The sequence below is a fragment of the Sapajus apella genome, unplaced genomic scaffold (assembly GCF_009761245.1).
Source record: "Sapajus apella isolate SASKATOON/1434 unplaced genomic scaffold, GSC_monkey_1.0 scaffold72, whole genome shotgun sequence".
Classification (NCBI taxonomy): domain Eukaryota; kingdom Metazoa; phylum Chordata; class Mammalia; order Primates; family Cebidae; genus Sapajus; species Sapajus apella.
In genome coordinates this window covers 9672096-9694665 of record NW_022437012.1, presented here as the reverse complement: position 1 = coordinate 9694665, position 22570 = coordinate 9672096, and the positions used below count along the sequence as shown (strand labels likewise).

General features: G+C 39.5%; 1 protein-coding gene and 1 long non-coding RNA gene across 9 annotated transcripts in view; both read right to left on the bottom strand.

Moving 5' to 3' along the window:
• Positions 1–22570, bottom strand: part of MGAT5 (alpha-1,6-mannosylglycoprotein 6-beta-N-acetylglucosaminyltransferase) — a 325249-nt gene that overhangs the window by 134517 nt on the left and 168162 nt on the right. The window lies entirely within an intron of this gene.
• LOC116531801 lies at positions 1535–22362 on the bottom strand. Its single transcript, XR_004260591.1, has 3 exons — positions 21261–22362; positions 3642–3644; positions 1535–1545 (listed from the first exon to the last, which is right to left on the bottom strand). It is a non-coding gene; the product is annotated as an uncharacterized LOC116531801 (long non-coding RNA).

Genomic DNA, 22570 nt, shown 5'->3' with positions numbered 1-22570 from the left:
CACAATAAGAACGCTGATCTTTACCCTAAGAACATGGTGGAACAATGTTATGGAGGGGAAGATTATGATCACACTATTATGCAGGAATGACAATTTTAGTTGGAAAACAGGACAACCCTAAACCTATATGCTTCTCTTTTCAGACCTACTATATTTTCAAGAAATGTCTAGAAAATATCATTACTTTCATCTGATAGTTTTCTAAGGAAAGCACTAATCAGAAATTAGATTCCAAACTGCAATATTATTTGACAGGGGTACTGAAATGATAACTCAGTGGCTGCTGAGGCTGAGACAGAAGTTAGTGCTAAGGAGGATTGTACCTGCCACTTGAAAACCAGTTCTTTTGATAGTCTGTCACCAAAATTCTTGATCTCTTGATTCAAATATTTCAACAAGCTCTCTACCTGCTAAGAATAATTAGAGCATAAAAATAAACACCCTCTTTCTCATGGGGTACTTAGTAGTTAAAATGGAAGGTACCTGGCTTGCCAGAGTCCCTCTTGCATGATCTGTAAAATGGGAAGGATTCTGCTTCTATTTCACCCAGCTCTTACTGAGTAAGTCAACATGCATCAAGAGGCTGGTCTGGCACACCCAATGGCAGATACCATGGGACACAACAGGTGCTTAAAAGTTGGCACTTGCTATGTAATTCCACACAACTTTTACTTGCTATATCTGGGAAAACAGCATTTCAAATGCACAGACGCTTCTGGAAATGCATTCTGTGTTTTTGAAATAGATGCGGACTTGAGGTAGGGTTCTCCTTCCAGCTGCCAGCTCCCAGAAGCATTAACAAATGGAATGCCTCAGCGAAGAATAGTATTTCGCAATGACTACTATTCCTATCACTATTTTTAATTCTGATTTTGCTTGCCAACATTTACTTGGCATGATTGGGGGTTCTGGCCAAGCAAATGAGCACCAGCAAAGGTTCCACGAAATTAGGCACAGTCTATGAGAGCCTGGAGCTGGTAGTAAAGACGTTTTAGGGGATACTTGGCAGGAAAATGCCATCCCCTTTTCACCACAGATACTATTCTACTTCTGGAATATTCAGTGCCAACTAGAGGCTACTGACATGGTGGTGTGGGAGGGCGGGGTGAAGAAGACTCACTGAATGAGAAAATAAACTAACAGGTCCATAAAGGCCTGCAAGCAAAGCCCCAGTGCTGACAGTGTGGGTCCATTCATTAAGAGTTTCAATAAAACTCTTAAGGAATAAAAATGTTAAGGGTCAGCAAACTTTTTTGTGAAGAACCAGACAGAAAATATTTTAGTCTCTGTGAGCCACAAGGTCCCTGTCTCAACTACTCAACTCTGCTGTTGTCACAAAAAAGCAGCCACAGATAATAGCTGAACAAATGGATAGGCTATGTTCCAATGAAACATTATTTACCGAAATAGGCACAGGCTCCCACGCTGCTGAGCTAGGAGATTGCCAAAACAACGCCCCTCATTTCTGCCAAAGCCTGCTGGACTGACTTCTTTCAAGGCTCCCTGAAGGCTTTCCTCTTCCTGGAATGTCCTTCTCCTCAGTCCCTCCAGGCCACCACACTTCCTCTGCCCAGTTAAAGCCCCTTCCTCTTTCTTCAGCTAAACCAACACCTCCATGAACAAACAGTCCTTAATCCTTCCTTCCCATGCCCAGTCAGGATTTTGTTAGGAATCCCGCCCTCCTCTGGGCTTCCCTGGCCTCCTGCTCACATCGCTCCTTCTGCAGTGAGCAACTGTGTTATTCCTTTATGTCTGTCCATTTCCCTTCCTAACACATGAGAAACCTATGGGAAGGTTATGTCTTCCTGCTGGATCTTCAGATACAAAGTGCCATCTGACTGAATAAACACAGGCACGTTCCCTGCTGCCCAACAGGCCTGACTCCTGGGCTCAGGGAGAACTAGACTGAGCAGAGACTCCCACCTGGCCAGGGCTTTTACTCTTCCTCAAACTTGCAGTTTGTTTAATTCAGCAGAGTCTCCTCTGCAACTCCATGTTCTTATACACAAATTTTCTCTCCTTATTTAGTTACACAGCAATGGGTCTGAATAGACAAGGGGCTTCCAGAAGCATTGGTTTAAGAGTGTTCAAGGTTCTTGGGTAGAAGGAATCTGTGACTGGAAGACACCGGAAGTCCCAGCCTTCCCAGCATGGGGCAGAGTTGCTTCCAAACCTGACCAGGAATAACCATCACACCAAGACTTTCCATCACACCACAGCTCATAATGACTTTCAGGTCCTTTTCAGAGGATGGCTCCTCATTTTGTTTCTATCAAATGACCAAAATTCTATAAACATTTTTATTAGGCTGTGTCCATGGAAGACCTTCCTACCTGTGGAAATGCCTCTCATCTAAGTTTGGTTAAAAAACAAAACTTTGGGCCAAAAAATGTTAATTTTACCGGTTTCCAGAGGAAACTGAGATGACTATACAAAAGCTCTCTTCAAAAGAGGGAGGCAGGTACTGTGCTTATGGCCTGGGTGACATATCCTCAGGACCCCAAGCCTCAGCGTCACATAATTTACTCATGTAATAAACCTGCGTGACATGGACTCTTTATAATAAAAGTTGACATAAAATAAATAAAATAAAATAAAAAGTGAGGGCATAAAAAGGAGAAACATCCTGCCAAGATATGTAACTTGAATGCTCTGCCTGCTGTTTATCCTGAGCTTTCCCCATGCCAATTTTTTTAAATGCTGAAAGGGCAAGGGAAAATAAAAATGTTAAGTGTTAAGCAATGAAGCTCAGCTCTGTTTGGGATTCATTTTTATCTGGTACCCTTACACCAGCCCAAGTTGCAACATCCTTCCCCCAAAACCTCACCTCTGTATGATTTTACGTCATTGGCAACCAGGTGTCTACACAGAAAGCAGATTACGCAGGTGTAAAAATTCTGTTGCTTTATCAGTCACTTATGCCCACACAATGCAGTGGGTGTTCGAATATGGGTTTAATCTAAGCGAACACACACTTTTCCTGCCATCAAAAATGCTTAAGATTAAGGAGGAACATACACACGGCAGCAAGAGATGTCGCATACACACACACAGAGGGGGTGTTCCTGTGAGGCGTGGGGCCAGATTCTCCCCGACAGTCCCAACAGACATACACATATCGAGAGAGATGTGTACAGAGGGAGACAATGGCATTTTAAATACATATTAAAAAGTGAGAGGGACAAAGAAATACAAAACCAGACAGATATAAATACACATATATTCTTGCTGTCTGTGGCCTCTGACCAAGTAAGGGAAAAGGGGATAGTCAGAGCAGGAGAAATTGGTATGGCAGTCTCAAAGAAACAGTGAGAACAGAAATAGGGAATACAGGACAGGAAAAGAAATGGATGGAGGATAATAACTTGCCTTGATACATCACATACATTATCCCATTTTAGAAACAAGGAAGATGGTTACCTCATCTGACAGTGTGAAAAGAAAAACCTTTAAAATCCTCAGCACTGACCTCCAAATTCAGCCCACTGTCACTGGGCATCTGCTGCCTGCCACATGCTGAAATGCCAATACTGTGCCCTTCTAAGACTCAGCCCTGCTTTCTGGGGTCTGGTACACGTGGGAACAAGGGAGAAACCACAGACAACAGTGAACGAGGTACCCAGCAGCAAAGCCTCCTCTACCCACTGGTACTCCCAGGATACACACCCAGCACACTGGAGACTCCATATTGTTTAACAATGAAAGGAACAAATGCAATGAAGAAGAGGCCTGGTGGGAGTCTCTGCTCAGTCTAGTTCTCCCTGAGCCCAGTTCCAAAGAACTGAAGAGGAAAGAAAGTACCACGGATAAAATGGGGTGGGAGAGCCTCACCTGAAGTTACTGACTCAAAGAGTCCAAGTTCTGGACTGTACATGCTGCACAGCTGAGGAAAACAGCAGGAAGCTGCAGCAGTGAGAGAAAAGTCATTCCTGATGCTGGGAGAATGGACATGGCCTGGCCCCCGTGTGAGTTACTGACAGTCACATCTTACTGGTATTCAAAAAAGAGAGGTTTATGGTTGTGTGAGAGATAATTTTTTTGCTTGTTTTTGAGACAACAGTCTGGCTCTGTCACTAGACAGAGGCACAATCTGTGCAGTGGCACAATCTCAGCTCACTGCAACCTCGGCCTCCCAGGTTTAAGCGATTCTCCTGCATCAGCCTCCTGAGTAGCTGGAACTACAGGCATGTGCCATCATGCCCGGTTAATTTTTGTATTTTTAGTAGAGATGGGGTTTCGCCATGTTGGCCAGGCTGGTCTCAAACTTCTGGCCTCAACTGACCCATTCGCCTCAGCCGCCCAAAGTGCTGGGATTATAGGAATGAGCCACCACACCTGGCCTGGATATCATCTTAATAAATCATTTGTTAACTGCCCCACTTCTTGCACAAATCAGATGCTAGATGCACTGGGTGTCACACAAAGCTACTTTGATCTTCTAACTGCCCAGGATCAATATTTATATATACATAAAGATGTTATCATCCATTTTTTAAAAAGTATCAACTATCAACTATGCAGCACTTTATAAAACATTCACTTACTACAAACTTATTTAAACTAATAACCACTCATTGCTGAACAAAGGAGATCTGGAAATAAGGCTATAAAAAGAATCTCAGGGTTAATCCCAATTCTGCCAATGCTTAAAGATGGTACACTATGTGTAAGAATCTGAACTACCTGTTCCAGGGTGAGGATGATAAAATGAGGCAGTGGAATGGAGAGGAGTGGATGGGAGGGAGAGAGAGAGAGAGAGACAGACAGACAGACAGACAGACAGACATGTGTTTACATGCAAGCCTCACACAGAAGACAGTTCTTTCAGAGTGACAATACCAGGAAGAGAGCCTTCACCAAGAGTCGCTTTTCCATACATTAATTATATATAGCAAAGGCGACAGGTGTTTGAGATGACGCTTCTTTTTCAGAACCTGTAGAACACAGTCTCACTAACTTTTTATCTAGATCTGGACAGGCATCTGATAGATTAAGGGCATCTAAATCCCTCACCATTGCCATTTTAAAGGGTAAAAAGAGGAAAGAAAAAAATAGAAAAAGTAGGTTTATAAAAACTCTAAGAAGACTCAAAGAACATGCACATCTGTTGACCCCAGGAAGTTACAGGAAACTGATTCAATCTCCTTACCCAATTGTTTTGCTGACTGCTAAGATAATCAACCACACAAGCAAGGGCTCCATTCAGTGCAATGACACCCTAATCATATTTTCCCTCAAAAGATAAAGGTCTCCAGTGATTCTATTTTATGTCAGACAAGGTACACCTGTTATGAACACGGGGCCATGCTGATCAGATGGCCCCTGCAAAGTGTGGCCAAATGAGCCTGCCACTGGCCTGGCTGCCCAGCAATGGCTGGGAACCGACTCAATCTCCACAATGGACTTGGAGACCCAGCTCTTGCCAGCACCTCCATCAGCTGGCTTGGCTTCAGGAATGGATGACAATAAATCAGACTGAAACCAGTTATGGTGGAATACAGTCTCCCATTGAAAATGACCTCACCAGTCATTCGCTGCTTGGCAAATATTCATTTAGGAATGCTTTACTTTAGCACCATAGAAAAGTAATTTGATTTCTGTAACTGAGTCACGCACATGAATTCCAGGACCAGGGCCCCACAGCAATAGGAAGTTCCCTCCCTACCAATGCAATTGGGTAGTCAAAATATGGGAAGCAGGCAAGATTCACTCATGGACCCCCAGAGATGTATACTGGGATGTTCGAAAAGACTTGTGTGTATATCGGGTTTTTTTGTTGTTGTTGTTTTGTTTTGTTTTGTTTTTTTGCTTTTTAATCTAAGTTGAAAATGGAATCATCATTGCATAAACTAATTTTAGAGCTGCAAGGGACTTCTGAAACCATGCTATTCAACCCTCTACTTTTCCTGATTCATAACACTAAGGCCTAGAGAGATGAAGTGCCTTCCTCATTCCTGGATTAAACAAAATCCACTGAGTACCTTCCATGTGCAAAACACTCTGCATGTTCAACCAGGCATTTGCCTTCTGAGTCAAGATTATTTCCACCACACTGTTGAAATGTACAACACCACCTTCATGTTCTGCGTGGGAAATTTCAAGAGTGAACACAGTAACAAATTCTTATTCCCTCTTGAAGAAGTACCTCCAAGGGCCTCATGGAGTTGCTGTACAAAAATCTGGAACTGTACTGCCCATGTACAAAGACTATGGACATAATGGAAGTCAACAAGAAAATCAAATTCAATGTGTGTGTCTGTGCGTGTGTGTGTGCTTGCGCGTGCACGCGCACGCGCATGTGGCTTCTCTATGGATAGCTTTTCAAGAATAGGACTAATATATAAAAAGAATAAGTTGTGATGACTATGAAAACACACTGCCAAAGATAATGTCAGAAAATTTCAAATCACAATTCAGCTAAATAACTCCAGATTATTTATACCTCCTTTTGTCATACCCTCTTTCATTTATTTTATGGCAGGATTATCTGTCTAATTAAGCTGTTAAGCCAGCATTAATAAGATTTTTCCTTTTTTTGATAAATTAGTATTAAAAAGGGGGCCCTAGGACTGAGATTTTCAGTATGAGAAACAGTTATATAAGAATGCTATACATACACACAGCCACAATATCATATATACACCAACCCTCCATTCTGATAAGCCCCACACTGCTGCTATTATAAATGTTCAGCAAGGGAAAAGGTTGGTTATCACACACCTAGGAGCACACACATGATAGGAAGAACACAGCTGGAGTTAAATAATTGTCACTGACAAGAGTGGAGAGCTTATCATCATTAGTCATCAGGGAAATGGAAATCAAGCAAAATGAGGTACAATTTCACATCAACTAAAAAAGCAACAATAAAAATTCAGGTAACAACAAGTATTGACAAGGATGTAAAGAGAGTAGAACCCTCAACTAGTAGAAATTTAAAATTGTGTAGCTGCTTTGGAAAACAGTCTAGCAGATCCTTAAAAATTTAAACAGACTTATCATCTGAGCCAGTAATTCTACTCTTTGGTTTATATGAGAAGAAAAACATGTCTACAGAAAAATCTGTATATAAATGTTCATAGTAGCCTTATTCATAACAGCCAAAAATTGGAAACAACACAAATACTCATCATTCAATTAACAGACCAAATATAATATATCCATAAAATGGAATATTATTCAGCCATAAAAAGGAATGAAGTGCTAATCCGTGCTTCACAGATGAACCTTGAAAACATTATGCTAGATGGAAATAACCAGTCACACAGGCCACGTATATGATTCCATTGACATGAAACGTTCAGAACCTACAGGCAAATCTAGAGAAATAGTGAATGGATGGTTGTTTAGGGTTGAGGAAAGGGAGGGGAGGTGATATGGTGCTTCTTTTTGAGGTAATGAAAATATTCTAATACTGACTGCTGTGGCGGTTGCACAACTGAATATATTAAAAGCCTTTTTTTTGTTTTTTTTGAGACAGGGTCTCACTCTCTGTTACCCCGGCTGGAGTGCAGTGGCATGGGCCACAATTATCTGTGACTTCCTTGGCTGAAGCCATTTTCCTGCCTCAGCCTCCTGAGCAGCTGGGAATACAGGCATACACTGCCACATTCAACTAATTATTTTGATTTTTTGTAGAGATGAGGTATTGCTATGTTGCCCAGGCTGGTCTCAAACTCTTGAGATGAAGCCATCCTCCTGTCTCAGCCTTTCAAAGTACTGGGATTACAGGCATGAGCCACCACAATCGGCCATAAAAGACTCAAACACTTTAAATAGGTGAAATGAGTGGTATGTAAATTTTCTCGATAAAGTTACAAAAGCCAGAAAAATTCTGACATTAACTCATTCAACAAACACTGCACCTAAATTAGAGCATTTGTTATGATTTCAATACCTTCCTAAGCACAGAGAGAAACACAAAACATTAACTGCCTTGAGGGAGCCTTAAATATGCTTAGAAGCCCAAAACTTGCTCACCAAAGGCAGTTAACAGTCCAATGCAATATACACTTCCCATGGGCAGCAGATGGGACAAGCGATGACCCAGCAAAATGGGAAGAATCTGGAGCCCTGAATGTCAGTGTAGAGGAGAGCCATTCTGCTGGCCTGAACTGCTCAGTACTAGATTATCATGTGACAGAGAATGAGCCCTTTGTCTCATTTCAACACTGCATTTTTGGGTCTCTTTGTTGCAGCAGCTTTTAACCACCAGACAAATGGGATTTGAGTTGAGCTCTAACGTAGAAGTCGGAGAGAAAAGGGAAGATGAGTACACTGAAGAACAGCAGTAATAATGCCGGTAGCCAAAAGAGACTGAGGGTCTACTAGGAACACCACTTATCTTACGTACACCAATTACTCGATTGAGCCTCACAACAGTAAGTACTATTATCCTTCATTCTACTGCAGAAGACACTGGGGCCCAGGCAGATTAAGTAATTGCCCAAGGTCACAAGTTAGCCATTCCTAGTCCTGTCTGCACATTTAGAAATTACTTGGGGAGCTTTTAGGAATGTGCCTCACCTTCCAGACATTCTTATTTAAATGGCCCCAGGCAGTGGTTCTGCTACTCCCTTTCTTTTCACTGCTCTCCCAACCTCCCGTGATTCTAAAGGGCAGCCACAGCAGGGAACCAATAGAGTAAAAGGTGAAATAACACTGAGGAAACGGAAAGGCCAGAGATGGAAAACGGATTTTACGTTATGTTTCAACAATCAGTGTTTTACCAGGTCAGCAAATCCTCCCACAGTGGGTATGCATAACCAATCAATCATCTCTAAGAGGGCACAGGAGAGCAGAGGAGGGCAATCTGTCTAAAGCAGAGGACTCAGGGTAGGGTAGTAAGAAGTACGGTTGAAAAGGTAAGCTGACACGACCTGCCACAGAATCATGAATTCCAGCCTCAGAACATAATTTATCACTCTTATCACAGCAGGAAACAGGAAGGCCACTGAAAACACTTCTGGAGTTTCAGTACAATGGCAGGGGAAGTAACTGATGGTCTCTGAGTAGAGAAGCAACATTTTGAAAAAAGGTGAACTCTAAAGGACAATGAGATGAAAGTCACATTTTGAGGATAAAAATGTGACTATGTGTAATTTAAAAGATACTACTGTATTAAATCTTTATAGTTGAATAGAGTTTATATCTAACATTGGAAGTGGCCCTGGAGTTGAAAATTGTCTTTCATTGGTAAGGAAGTCAGGGGTATTTTTCCAACACACGGTCTTTAAAATAAATTATGAATGCTCAACCACTTCTTTGATTAACAGCAACTTCTAATTCTTTTCTTAAATAGTCACTTTAACACCCATTTCATTTAATTAATGAAAATTAATTAAACATATTCCAAAATGCCATCATCCCATCAGTCTCTAAAGTTATGAAGCTATGAAAGTCTGCTTCTCTAATCTCCATACAGATCAACCCTCTCATAAGACACTATTTGGCCACCATGCAAGATGCCTCCTCATTAGGAAGACACCTGCTCCTGGAACTGACATTGAAATGTGTCAGCAGTGAGTAGCACCTGCATGTCCTGGTCTTTTTAAAGTCTTTGACCACATTCAACCTCAGCAATGAAAAAGGTAGAAAACGTGAATAATGACGATGCCCTGGAAAAGGCAGGGGCTTTGTCTTCTATGAGATCTCAGCTGGTATTATCTCTCTGCCTTTTACTCATCATATAAGCTGAGCAGGTTACTTAACCTTCAGGAGCCTATGTTTCTTCACTCAAAAAGAGTCAGCAAAGCCTTCTAACATCTGAGTCACCCTGGCTCCAGGTACTGCACCTGGCACTCATTTATAGCCTCATTCACCCTCAGGACAAACTTCCAAAGTAAAATACGGGATTCTGAAAAAGATAAAGCCATGAGAAAGAGAGACTGCCTGCACCACATGGAAACATCACACACTAGCTCTCACTAGATCATTCAATCTATTTGTACAATATATTCATCCTATTACATATTCTCTGGGCCTGTCTTGCCCATCCCTAATTAATTTTGTCACAATGCTTGGTCGGGTGTGAGGTATAGTCAATGATGAAAATGCTTTAGATCTATGGGAGGTAAAAATTTAAGTCTTGTTAAACAAGTATTACAGCATAACAGCATATATTTTATATATTCTAGTAGCTTTGAGACTGGAAGACAAAACTGAGTTTGTAATGTGGTTGGGATAATTAGAGTGCTTTTTAATGCAAGATTCTACATGTATTCATTTCTACATAAATGCCATTTTCTGTAAGTTTATATTTAATTTTTGCTATCATTTCTTCTGCAACAAAATGTTCCTTAGTATTTTAAGTAATAATGTAAAGGATATAAAATACTTCACATGGGTATCATATATGCATTTAATTACAACGAATTGGCCCGACTGTCAATAAATTGGGAGAATGCTAGTTTTATACAACAAAACAAACAAAAAAGTTACACAGGTATATTCCCAGAAAAAAAATTGTTTCTATACATACATTTAAAAGAATAAGGTATTCTAATATATTGAGACATCCTCAGCTGTCAATTTTGATTCAAGAAAATACACTGAGAAGTAGGTGGCAGATATTAAAAATTCAAGATACTTGCAAAACTGTATCATATTCTTGAGTTGGGAGCTTAAGGTGATTTTTATAACTGTTCTCCTTTTCCAACAAAATAGTGCCAAGCCTTTGCCATGTCCCCTCTTCTCACACGCAGTTTACTAGAAGAAGGGAAGAGTGTCACGCAGATAACTTACTATAACAGCGACATGTCCTCACAACACAGAGCACCCATATCTCACTTCAACCTCTCAAACTGAGGTTTGATTTTTCTTCTAAAACAGAGTTTCATGTTAAGCACCGTTCATACATTTCTGCCTGTTCTCATCAAACTGTCAAAAGTGTTTCGAGTTTGGATTTTGTTAAAATGGAAAAGCAATGAAACAGATGTAGTTTATGTGTATATTTGTATTTCCTTCTTGCAACTGAAGAAAAGAAATATGGAATCAATAACTGAGAGAAGGCAAGCTATATCCCTGGGCTGTTTTAAGAGTGTATAAAGTGCCCAAAATAGGTGTGTGCTCTTCATGTCACACAATGCCCACTTTCTGGATCATTTGTCACAAGCCTCCTGTAGCTGTTGGTTAAAAACAGGGATTCTATCTGGCCAGCCAGACATAATACAGGCAAAGCAGAAGTGCTTCGATTATTCTCTTAACAGGAGATCAAGATAAATTTTTGTTTTCACTGTCTCGCATAAACTGAGGTTTTCATTTTGTTTTGGTTACTTGGTTGTGACCTCTCACCTTACTTTTTAAACAGAAAAATAAATTGTAAGATAATGTAGAATTGAGATGACACCTTGATAATAAGGTTTTGGTACTACATAAAGTATCACAGAGAGAACGTATAAAAGAAGCTGAAAGCCAGAATATTTCAAACACCCACAAGCACACCAAATTCTTGGGTACAGTTTGAAGAAAGGCTAAAAGCTATTTAAATTGTAAGACTCCTGTGATTGATCCAGAGTCACATGAAACCCACATGCCATTGGCATATAATATACATGCCAAGCCTGCTAGGTAATGTCCTTGGTTAGGATGCCTCTCAAAAACCAGACTGTGTCAAGCATAGTAGTGCATGCCTATAGTCCCACCTACTGCAGAGGCTGAGACAGGAAGATTGCTTGTGCCCGGTAGGTTGAGACCAGCCTCGGAAACATAGCAAGACTCTCATGTTAAAAAACAAACAAAAAGTCAGACTGTATCATAACTGACTTCCTTATAACTTCCTCTAGCCCTTGGCAGGTATTCCTTCATGTAGAAAGGAAACATGCTTTGTATGAAGACCATGTAAATTTGGATATCAATACTCTGCTTGTAAAGAGACTAATGTGCATATTCTGTCTGCGACATTGTAAGTATTCTATAATCCTGGGAACCTATTCATCAACTCCACAAAAAAAGCTAGTGAATATGTGAATGCAAGTTCTTCCTAGTAGGAAGCACAAAGGTTTTCAACAACTGCCTGGGAATTTGTTTCAGGAAGTAGTCTGTTCCCAGATGGATATTTGGTTTTTGAGTTAGCTATTAGAAGGCACTGATCCTCAGGTGGTGGGATTACTACCTGAAAACCCATTCACCATGCCAGTATCCAGAGTAAAGTGCAGTCCCTTGCTTACCCTCCAGCCATGGAATCTGGGTAGGAGAGCAACTGTTAAATACACACTGTCCTTGCCAATCTAGAAATAGTGGTTATTGAATATTATACCGAAGATATAAGAGCTAGCAAGCATACCAAAACCAGGGGGAAGGCAGCACTGTGGTAACAGATAACTCAGATAGCTTCCCAGCCCATAGCAAACTGCTAAACTATACTACCTGTGTAAGAACCACATATCAGTTTAACCTGGGATTCTTTAAAAACAAAGATGAGAAACTACGCATTAGCAATGGCAGAGAAGCTTACTGTATACTGGAATAATCTTCCCACAGATAATACATACAGTATGACACTGAAGAGTGAGGGAAAGTGAGCAGAAACTAGATTTGATCCTTGAATTCTTTCTGGAAACTACACTGAATTAAGACTCACATTTATATGGCTGTGCCCCACAAGGAACTATTAAGTCTTGATGGTAGCAAACAAAAGGCTACAGTCTCATTGACTTCAGGTGTGAAAGAATGAATTTGTGGGTAGTAGTGAAAAATTAAGGTAGCATATTCCCAAAAAGAGGGAGTCAAAAGAGGAGAACCCCAAAGTCTGTATATAGACTACCTTCAACTTCTTAACTGACCCTAAAACTAAGCATTTGTGAGGGAGGCTCCAAGGAAAGTTCATAGTCACAAGAATTAAGTTGCAGCTCACTGCAGGGCAGCCACAGTTTAAATCCCAAAAAGTCAATGGGTCAATACCGAACCCAACTTGGTGGTAGAGCCCCCCACCCATGCGGCGCTGAAGGAATTAAGAAGCAGACACCCAGACAGAACAACAAAGTGGGACTATGGGGTGTTGGGGGCTGTGGGGGGGGTGGGGCAACAGCCTTCTGAGCTGACAGCCTCAGAGGGCTGACAGCATTCCAAGCTGAAGGCCTAGAGTAGACTGACCCACACTTATTCTCTCCGAACAGGTGGATTATCATTAACAAACAGGTGTTTGGTATTTTCTCATGCAACAAAAATAAACTAGGTAGGCAGCTGGTGCCTGCTTACCACTGATCACTGATCACAGACAAAAAGAAAGTATTCTCCACGAGGGAGCCAAGGGGGCAGGGTCACATATCCTGTGTTTAAAGAATTATTTTAACCAGTGTATGATATATATATACTGTCTTTCTGCTTTAGGATGCCCCAAGTAGTTTTCTATCTGGGTTGGGGGTAGGGGGCAGCTAGCTTTTCCTTGCCATCTTTCTTCTTAGCAAACAATGTATTTTATCATACACTCAGCATTACTTAGCAATCATACACTCAGTATTTCTCAACAGGTCAAAATTTCAGGCTTTCCAGTGAAACCCCAAAAGGGCCTCACATCAGGACCAGGACTTAAGATGGTCTACGACTAGGGAAAAAATTGAAACAGACACACCTTAACAAACCATGAAATCAAGTCTGAAGTTCAAGGCAGTAAGTCAGATATTTAACTGCCTACTAGAACAAAAATCAATACTCTTCAGAGGAAGTTTACAGAACCCAGGCACTCTACGGCACTTCCTTATAATGCCCAACATGTAATAAAGAATTACTAAATATGTGGAGAAACAGGAAAATGTGAACAAGGCAAGAAAAACAGTCAACAAAGACAAGATGATGCAACTGCTGGAGAACAAAGAATTTAAAGCAGCTATTACAAATAAAATTGAAGACAAAGGAAAAACGGTCATCATCAGTGAATACAATGATTCTTAGCAAAGAAATGGGCACTTGCTTAAAAAAAAAACACTCAAGAGCTGAAAAGTGTATTACTTAAAGTGAAAATCTCATAGAATGGAATCAACAGCAGTTTGGAGATGGCAGGATATCAGTAAATTTGAAAAAATATGGAAATTGCTTAATCCAAAAAACAGAGACAATAAACGCTAAGGACAATAAAGATTAAGGAAAATAAAGTAGAGCCTCCATGACATGTGGAGAACATCACGTAGGCAAATCTTTGTGTAAAGGGATGCCTAGAGGTAGAAGAGAGAAAATGGGGACAAAAAATATTTGAAGAAATAATGGCTGACAACTTCCCAAATATGGTGAGAAACATTAACTTCAGATCCAGTGACTCGGTAAACCACAAAATAAAGACAATCACATTTATTATAATCAAACTGCTAAGAGCAAATGAGAAAGAGAAAATGTTGAAAGCAGACAGAGAAAAACAAGACACATTACATAAAAGGAACAAAGATAGCAATGTCACCTGACATCTAGTCAGAAAAAGAAGGCTGAAAAAAAAAAAAAAAAACTCAGCATTTCTTAAGTGCTGAGAGAAAACTTACTGTCAGCTCAGAATTCTATATTTATGTCTTTGAAAAAATGCGAGCCCCACCCAAAAAAGCCATTTTCAGATAAATGAACAAAGATTTCACCCTCAGCAGATCTGTATGGTAAGAAATAATAAAAGAAGCTCTAGGTTGAAAGGGAAATGACATCAGATGGTAACTTGGTACTATAGAAGGTATTAAGAGAATCAGAAATATTAATATGTGGCTAAATATAAAACACCATAGTGTTTTTCTTCTCTTCATTTATCAGACAATTAACTGCTAAATATAAAAATCATATTACGGTATAGGGAGATTTAAGGCTTTGTAGACATAAGACATTTAACAACAGTACAAAGGATGGTGAATCAATATGAATTAAACATGAAATGTATAATATTACCTCTAAGTATATTGTGAAAAGAAAATATACTGCAATCTCTCTAACAAGGGATGGCAAACTAAAGCCCTTAAGCCAAATCTGGCCCACTGCCTATTTTTGTAAATAAAGTTTTATTGGAATATGCCCAAGCCATTCATTTATATATTATCTAGGGTTGCTCTTATAGTACAATGACAGAATTAAATCACTGCAACAGATTAGAAAACATATGGGTCACAAAGCTAAAATATTTAATATTTGGCTAACATAAAAAGTCTGGCTTTACATAAGAAGTTTGTCAACCCCTACCCTATACAGTTCTTTGGTCGATTTTACTATTTAAGAATTTTTTTGGTATCTAGGAAGTGGAACAGTGAAGATTTCCATCCCCCAAGTCTCTTTCATTTTGAGTCAAAGGGCCCCAGCTTGTGGAGGACATCCATACTCCAAGGTTGGAGGCAAAATCAAGCCAAAACCAAAAGCAAACTGACATGAGTGTTACTTTGTCATCATGAGCTCCAGCTCATACTCATAAGTTCCAGCATGTTCTTATTGTCCTCCAGTTACAATTTATCTTCCCTTCCTAGCTGTCTGCCCTGTGGATATCAACTCCATCATCAGACATAAAGGCAAAAGCCTTACAGAAAATGTGAAACCAGCTCCCACAGCTGTGAAAGGTCAAACCCCTTTGACAAATTCCTTAACAGACACAAATCTCTCTTAGTGGTTCTGCTTCTCTGATTTAATCCTAAATAGAGAAAAATTAACAAAAAAAGTTGGTTCTTTAAAAAGATGAATAAAATTTAAAAGCCACTAACAAGTGATCAAGAAAACGAAAATATAAATGAGTAATATTAAGAATGAAAGAGGAATATCACTAAAATTCCTACAGATATTGAAAGAATAATAAAAGAATGTTATGAACAACTTTAGGGTAATACACATTTACTACTTAGAAAAAAAAGACAGGCTTAACTCAAAACTGGAAATGACTCACATGCTCATTATCAGGAAAACAGATAAACCAATTATGGTATGTTCATACGACAAAGCACTGCTCTGCAATTTTTAAAAATGAATCAACTATTGACATATGCAGCACCATGGATTAATCCTGAAAACATTATGCTGAGAAAAAGAGGCCAGAATCCCCAGAAATGTTCCTACTATATGATTTCATTTTGATGAAGCTCAACAACAGGTAAAATTAATCTATGGTGATTGAAATCAGAGTAGAGACTGCCTGTGGGGAATGCAGACTGAATGGAAGGAGGCATGGGGTGCCATTCAGTCTGGGATGATGAATATGTTTCTTATCTTGCCTGTGGTGCTGATTTTATAGATTTATACATTTATTAAAACATCAAATTGTACGCTTTGGATCTGGGCTGTGCAGTATATGTGATTTTGCTCTCATATGAAAATTAAGCTAAATTACTTAAATGTATGCTTTCTCTGACTTAAACACATGGATGAAGGATAATTTTCCTTTGCTCATCTTTAACTATTAACCCTTTGCCAACTATCTTTGATGAAGAACTTACTTTTCAACAAGCTCACATGCATCCTAAAGCACCTCAAATAATAACTTCAATGAATTCCAACATTAAATTTCACTGTGGGCTGACAATGCGAATGGGTCCGTCTCTAGTTTGGTTATAAAAGTGCATAAAACTAAAGTTTAACCTTCATTCTGGAAATTATAATCTTGAACTTAAGTACAAAGTGTTGGTAAAGTGTTCTTCTCTGTCACCGAGTACATTTAGGTGTCTCCTATTTGGAGTGAACTAGTTAACTGTGCATAGTGCTGGGTCCAAAGCTCAAGAGAGGTTTAAAAAACAGCCTTTGCTCCAATAAGTCACTGTGCATGTGCAGAAGGAGTCACTGGTACTAGGAAATAATTCACCCTCAAGACATTCAACAGAAGGCAGGATGTGATTTCATTCCTGTAGACTTTGACAGAAATCACTTTAATTTTACAATATACAATCTTGGTTTTTCAGCCTATCTTCAGGACCCAACTCTCTGTCTTACACAGTAAGCACAAACGTATTGAAAAGGAAGATGGTCTAAATGAGGGAAATCTGAAAGGTAATCAGGAATTTATTATCTTCCAGCATCATGCAGTGCTAAGAAATCCAAGGGTCAGTGCTAATAAATCCAAGGGTCAGTGCTAATAAACCCAATGGTTGCTTCTTGCAAAAGTTATACTGAACAATCAACAGTATAAGAAATTAATCTTCTCTTTACTTCTGTTCTGCTCGCGAGAACATAGAAATGAATTTACCCGCGACCTTTGCAACAAAACTGCAGATCAAAGAGTAAACATCAATGCCTTTCCATAATGATATGACAAAATTTAATGACATGAGCTTACAGAGAGTTATATACTAAGTTAGTGCAAGTCAACTGGAAAGCCGGGGAGGAATTTCTTCAGAAGCAACAAGGTTTGTGTGTTCCAGGGAAGATCCGAGGGTGGGTGTTTGCTGCAGGAAGACAGAAGTGCAACAAGAGGCCTTTGGACATGGATTATGGGATTAAAGGAAACCAACTTTGAAATGGTAACTTTTTAAATTTTTTGAACCAAGTCTGTACACATCCAATCTGAAAAAATTCTTTAAGAATAAAAGATGGGACAGGAGATACATATTAGATACTGGGTTTGGCCCTACCACTATGAAATCAGAAGAGAGGGTGTAACTACCTTTACCAACACTTGTAGTTCATCTTGCTGAAATAAAGAAAATCCTGATTCAGACACACTACATCTTAAAAAACACAAAAGCTACACAACCTTAAATACAAATCTCATTTTCATTTATTCAACTTGATGAAGGTTGCAAATAGCATTCCAAATCCTACGTAACCTGCAGGCCTAGCTCAAACTCTCCTTTATCTGTGAAACTTCACAAGAGTACTCCAACTAGCACAAGTACCTCCAGGCTGCCTGTGAACACCTATAAAAGTTTTAGTCTATACTGAACAATCTAAAACTAAAAATCTGCTGTTTGCTTTGACCATCCTCCAACTGGAATTTGTGTGCATAAATGCACATACCTAAAAAGACTGCAAAGTCAGTGTAACTAAGTTCCACAAAGTTAGTGGCCATGTGTCAGTCTTCTTTTGTATCCTCTAGAATAACATTGGCTCACAGAATTGATAGAGTTTTTGTGGACTACAGATGGTGACAGTGATAGAAGCTTGGAAACATAAATTCTGGGGGAGAAGAAGAAATGATGGGCAAGTGTTTTTGGGCAAAATGGAAAAGTACAATTGGGAAGACCTAGGTAAGAATATTATTGTTAAATGGAACATCTCACTTTCACAGAAAAGAGGAAGAATTCTTATCTTCTAAATGCCACTTCCTTTTCCCATTCTTCTGTTTTTCTCATTCAGAGGGAAGGTAGAGTCTTAAACTGCTTTCATGCTTCTTGCTTGCAAATCATTTTTCAAACAGAACATTCAACCAGCCCCAATATCAACCCATGGTTCCTACCTACATATACACACTCAACCATCACCATTATGAACTACCCCTTCTCCAATTCCTATCCTAGACTAAGCTCTCAGGTGTACTTCTGATCACATCTAATCAAAAGAAACTCCAGAAGACCACCCAAATCATCTGCAATACCAAGTTTATTGAAAACACCTTCCAACATCTAGAAGCTCAAAACTATATTCAGCTGATGTTAAATCATGATTTTAAAAAGGATACGTAACAACAGAATATGATCTGCATGATGTCTAATTGCCCTTACAAACAGCTCCTCTGATTGTCTGATCATTCTTAGGAGTGGAAAAAATGTAAGTGACATACTTACTATGAAAAGAAATAGTATTCTAACTCTAAATTTTTTATAAAAACCATAATTTTTATTTGGTGATAAATAATAGATAGGCCAGACAAGGTGGCTCATGCCTGTAATCCCAGCATTTTGGGAGGCTGAGGCAGGCGGATCATTTGAGGTTAGGAGTTCAAGACCAGCCTGGCCAAAAGGGTGAACCTTCATGACAATCTTGCCTTTTTCCTAATCTTAGGAGAAAAAAAAAAAAGTTCTTTTCTATTAAGTATGTTGTTAAATTCCAGGTTTTTCCTAGTTTGTTGAGAACTGCTTTCATGAATCAAAGGCGGAGTTTTCTCAAATGCTTTTCTGCTTACATTAATAACATGATTTCTGACCTCTGTTCTATTATGGAGTATTATATTAATAGATTTCTGAATGTTAAACCAACCTTGTGTTCCTAGAATAAATTCCAATTGTTCATTATATATAACCCTTTTCATATGTTGCCAAATTTGGGGTTCTAATATTAAGAATTGTGTCAGTGTTTACAGGAGTCCATGTTTACTTGTGATGTCTTTGTATAGCTTTGGTAACAGGGTAATAATGGCAGAATGAACTGTAAGGTATTCCCTCCTTCTGTATTTCATGGAAGAATCTGTGAAGAATTGGTGTCATTACCTGTTAACATTCCTGAGAGAATTCAACAATGAAGCTATTTAAGCATGCGTTTTTCTCTGTGAGAGGAGTTCTAATAATTAATTCAAATTCTTTGTTATTGAGCTATTCAGATAATTTTTTTTTCTTGAGACCAGGTCTCACTCTGTTGCCCAGGCTGGACTGTAGTGGCACAATCAGGGCTCACTGCAACCTTAATCTCCTGGGCTTAAGTGATTCTCCCACCTCAGCCTCCCAAGTAGCCACGACCACGAGTACGTGTCACCATACCAAGCTAATTTTATTTTTTGTAGCAAATGGGGTCTCACTACATTGCCCAAGCTGATCTTAAACTCTGGGGTTCAAGCACTCCTCTGCCTCCGCTTCTCAAAGTGCTATAATTACAGGTATGAGCCACTACACTCTGCCTTCAGATGATTTTGATAGAAGTTCTCTAGGAATTTTTCTATGTTATCAAAGTTGTCTCATTTGATGGTATGAACGTATTTATTTTATAATCTTTAAAATTTCTTTTTAATTTCTGCAATTTTCCCTTTTCTGGATTCCACATCTCTTAACACTTAAATATAGATTTTTTTTTTCCCTAATCAAATATCAAGTCTATTTTAACAAAGTAAAATAAATAAAAGAAGAAAGAGCGGTTTAGTGGAATAGATTACAGTATCTTCAGAATCAAGGTCAGTTGTATAAAAAGATTTTCTATTTTTTACTGTCTCTTATGTACTTTATAATAAGGAAAGTGGTTTTCTTTCAAGTGCTAAAATTAATTCCTGGAGTGAAAGAGAAAAACAAAGCAAGGGGAAAAAAGAGAAAGCAAAAGAACCATAGGTTTAGTCATATGCAACAAAGGAAAAAAAAGAATATTTAACTTTCCATCAATAAAAACTTGAAGCCAAGGATAAAAAGAGCAGAAAATTCACAAAAACTGTTAAGAGCCAGGCAGCCACTCCTTCATACCAAACCAAGTAATTTAATATTTGGCATTTCTTTAGTTCCCACAAATTCCAGAAACTGACTCCTAGGTTCGGCTAGTTTTATATGGTGGTAGAAACTTTTAAAATTGTGTGTTATTTTTTAGATTCCATGTGTCCATCCCCAACTTCCTGACACAGCCACAAAGAAAACATGGTAACTAAACTGGAATCGACTTGGCCTACCCAGCTACATGAAATTCCATGAATTTAGTCTGTTTCCCATCCTCCTCTCTCTCTACCCCACCTCTTGGCCTCAGCTGCCAAGTTCACAGTATTTCAAGAGTCTAAATTCAAATAAGAACAAACATGTTTCATGAGGCTGCCAAATACTCCAAGATGAAACCCTCTTCCCTTCCAAATAATTTTACCGTTACTTTCCACCTCCCAAATAAAAATTATAGTTATTTTTTGGTTCCACTACAAATAATAAAACCACAGATTCTTAGGGTTCAGAAGGAGTGCTGTAAATCCACCAAACCCATCTACTCGCCCTTAAGCACTGTTTAGATTAAGACAGGGGAGTATCTGCTATATTAATGCAAGAGGCTGAACTGAAACAGATTGCAACTTGGTCTAATTCAAGCTTCCCAAAACCATTCCTGTCAGGTAGCAAAGCTGCCCAAACAATACTCCTGATGGTTCCAAAAGAAACTCTGAACAGCCCTTTCCTGTTTAGCCGAAGCCAGCAACATCACAAAAGAGCCAAGCCAGCCACTACTGGCTGCTCTTCTCATCCTCAAAGAGAATCTCGGTGACAAGTCGAAATGGAATGAATACCCTTAACGTGATAACAAAACTCCCTACTAAAATTATGACTGAGTGAGAATAAAAGAGAAGGCCAATCCAGAGGGAAAAATATTTTCAACACCAATGAAGATTTATTTCCAATTAGAACTTATTTCACAGCTCTTGTGTTTGGAAATTACTGCAAGAGGATCCCAAGATATCACATTTTCCCTGCCTGAGTGAAGACAGCCACACAGTTGACTGGGCCTAATGAACTTCCCATTCCACTGCCAGCCTTAGTCACTTCTAGCACAGTCCAGCTCTATTATGGCTATATTCAACTTGTAAGTACTTTCATTATAGTTTCTAGATTTTTCTGGCCATTCCCGTTCTTTTCTGGCATCTTCAAACCACTGAAGAGCCACCAAGTGTCAATCAACATAAGGAACATCTAAACTATATACTCAAACCTACCTTCTACAAAACCAAGCCCTTGGCATTCACAACTACAAATCCCCTTATACAGAGCTTGACCTGCAGTGGTATATACCTGGGACAAAAATCCTTCATTAGATTATGTGTATTTCTAAATTTGTCTCAGATACATGAACATCATGCCCTGAATACTCAGTCTTAGTGGTTTCTAAGGCAAAAATCATCCAGCAGCTCCAAAAAGTCCCTGTGTTAAAACCTTATATTTAGATTTGGAAATATGAAAATAAAAATAATACTGAAAACAAGTTACTTTACTGCTAGTGCAGAGATCTTTCAGTGACTTAAAAGGTCTAAGGGGCTAAACCGCAGACAACAATGGATGCTTTCTCTATGTGATGACACCTAAAACAGTGTAGAACAGCCACCTCAAGGGAGGTAAAACAAAACTTCTCTCTCCTCCATTTGCCTCCTCAATCAGAGGCAAAAGATCTGAGGCTATAAAAAAAGTGACACATCTTTCTACTGAACAGGCAGTGCTGTATGAGGCAATCTTTTCTAGATCCACCTAAAACAACCAGGAGGAATCTGGGAAGCCAAACAAAGGGGCAAGTTACTGCCTGGGGGCGTGGTCCAGCCCTCCCACCTCCCCACTGTGCTTCACATCCTCCACACACTTCTGTATGAAGAGAGAAGATGGTCTCACTTCGTTCTAGCAAAGCCAGAGTTGCAGACCTCAGAGCCATCACACATCATGGCGTCAGCCAACTGCAGAATCAAGGGATTTGGCCTCTATCAAAACCTACAGTTTTCCACCTTGGCTTTTCTTCAATTTAAAGCAAAGAAGCACTTTGGGAGGCAGAGGTGGGTAGATCGCTTGAGCTTAGGAGTTTGAGACCAGCCTGGGCAACATGGTGAAATCCTGTCTCTACAAAAAATACAATAAATTAGCCAGGCACGGTGGTATACACCTATAGCCCCAGCTACTCAGGGGGCTGAGGTGGGAGGTTTGCTTGAGCCTGGGGGGCAGAGGCTGCAGTGAACTGATATCGCACCAGTACACTGCAGCCTAAGTGACAGAGCTTGACTCTGTAGAAACGAAGAGTGGGAGGGGAGGAGAGAGGAGAGAGCAAAAAGAGA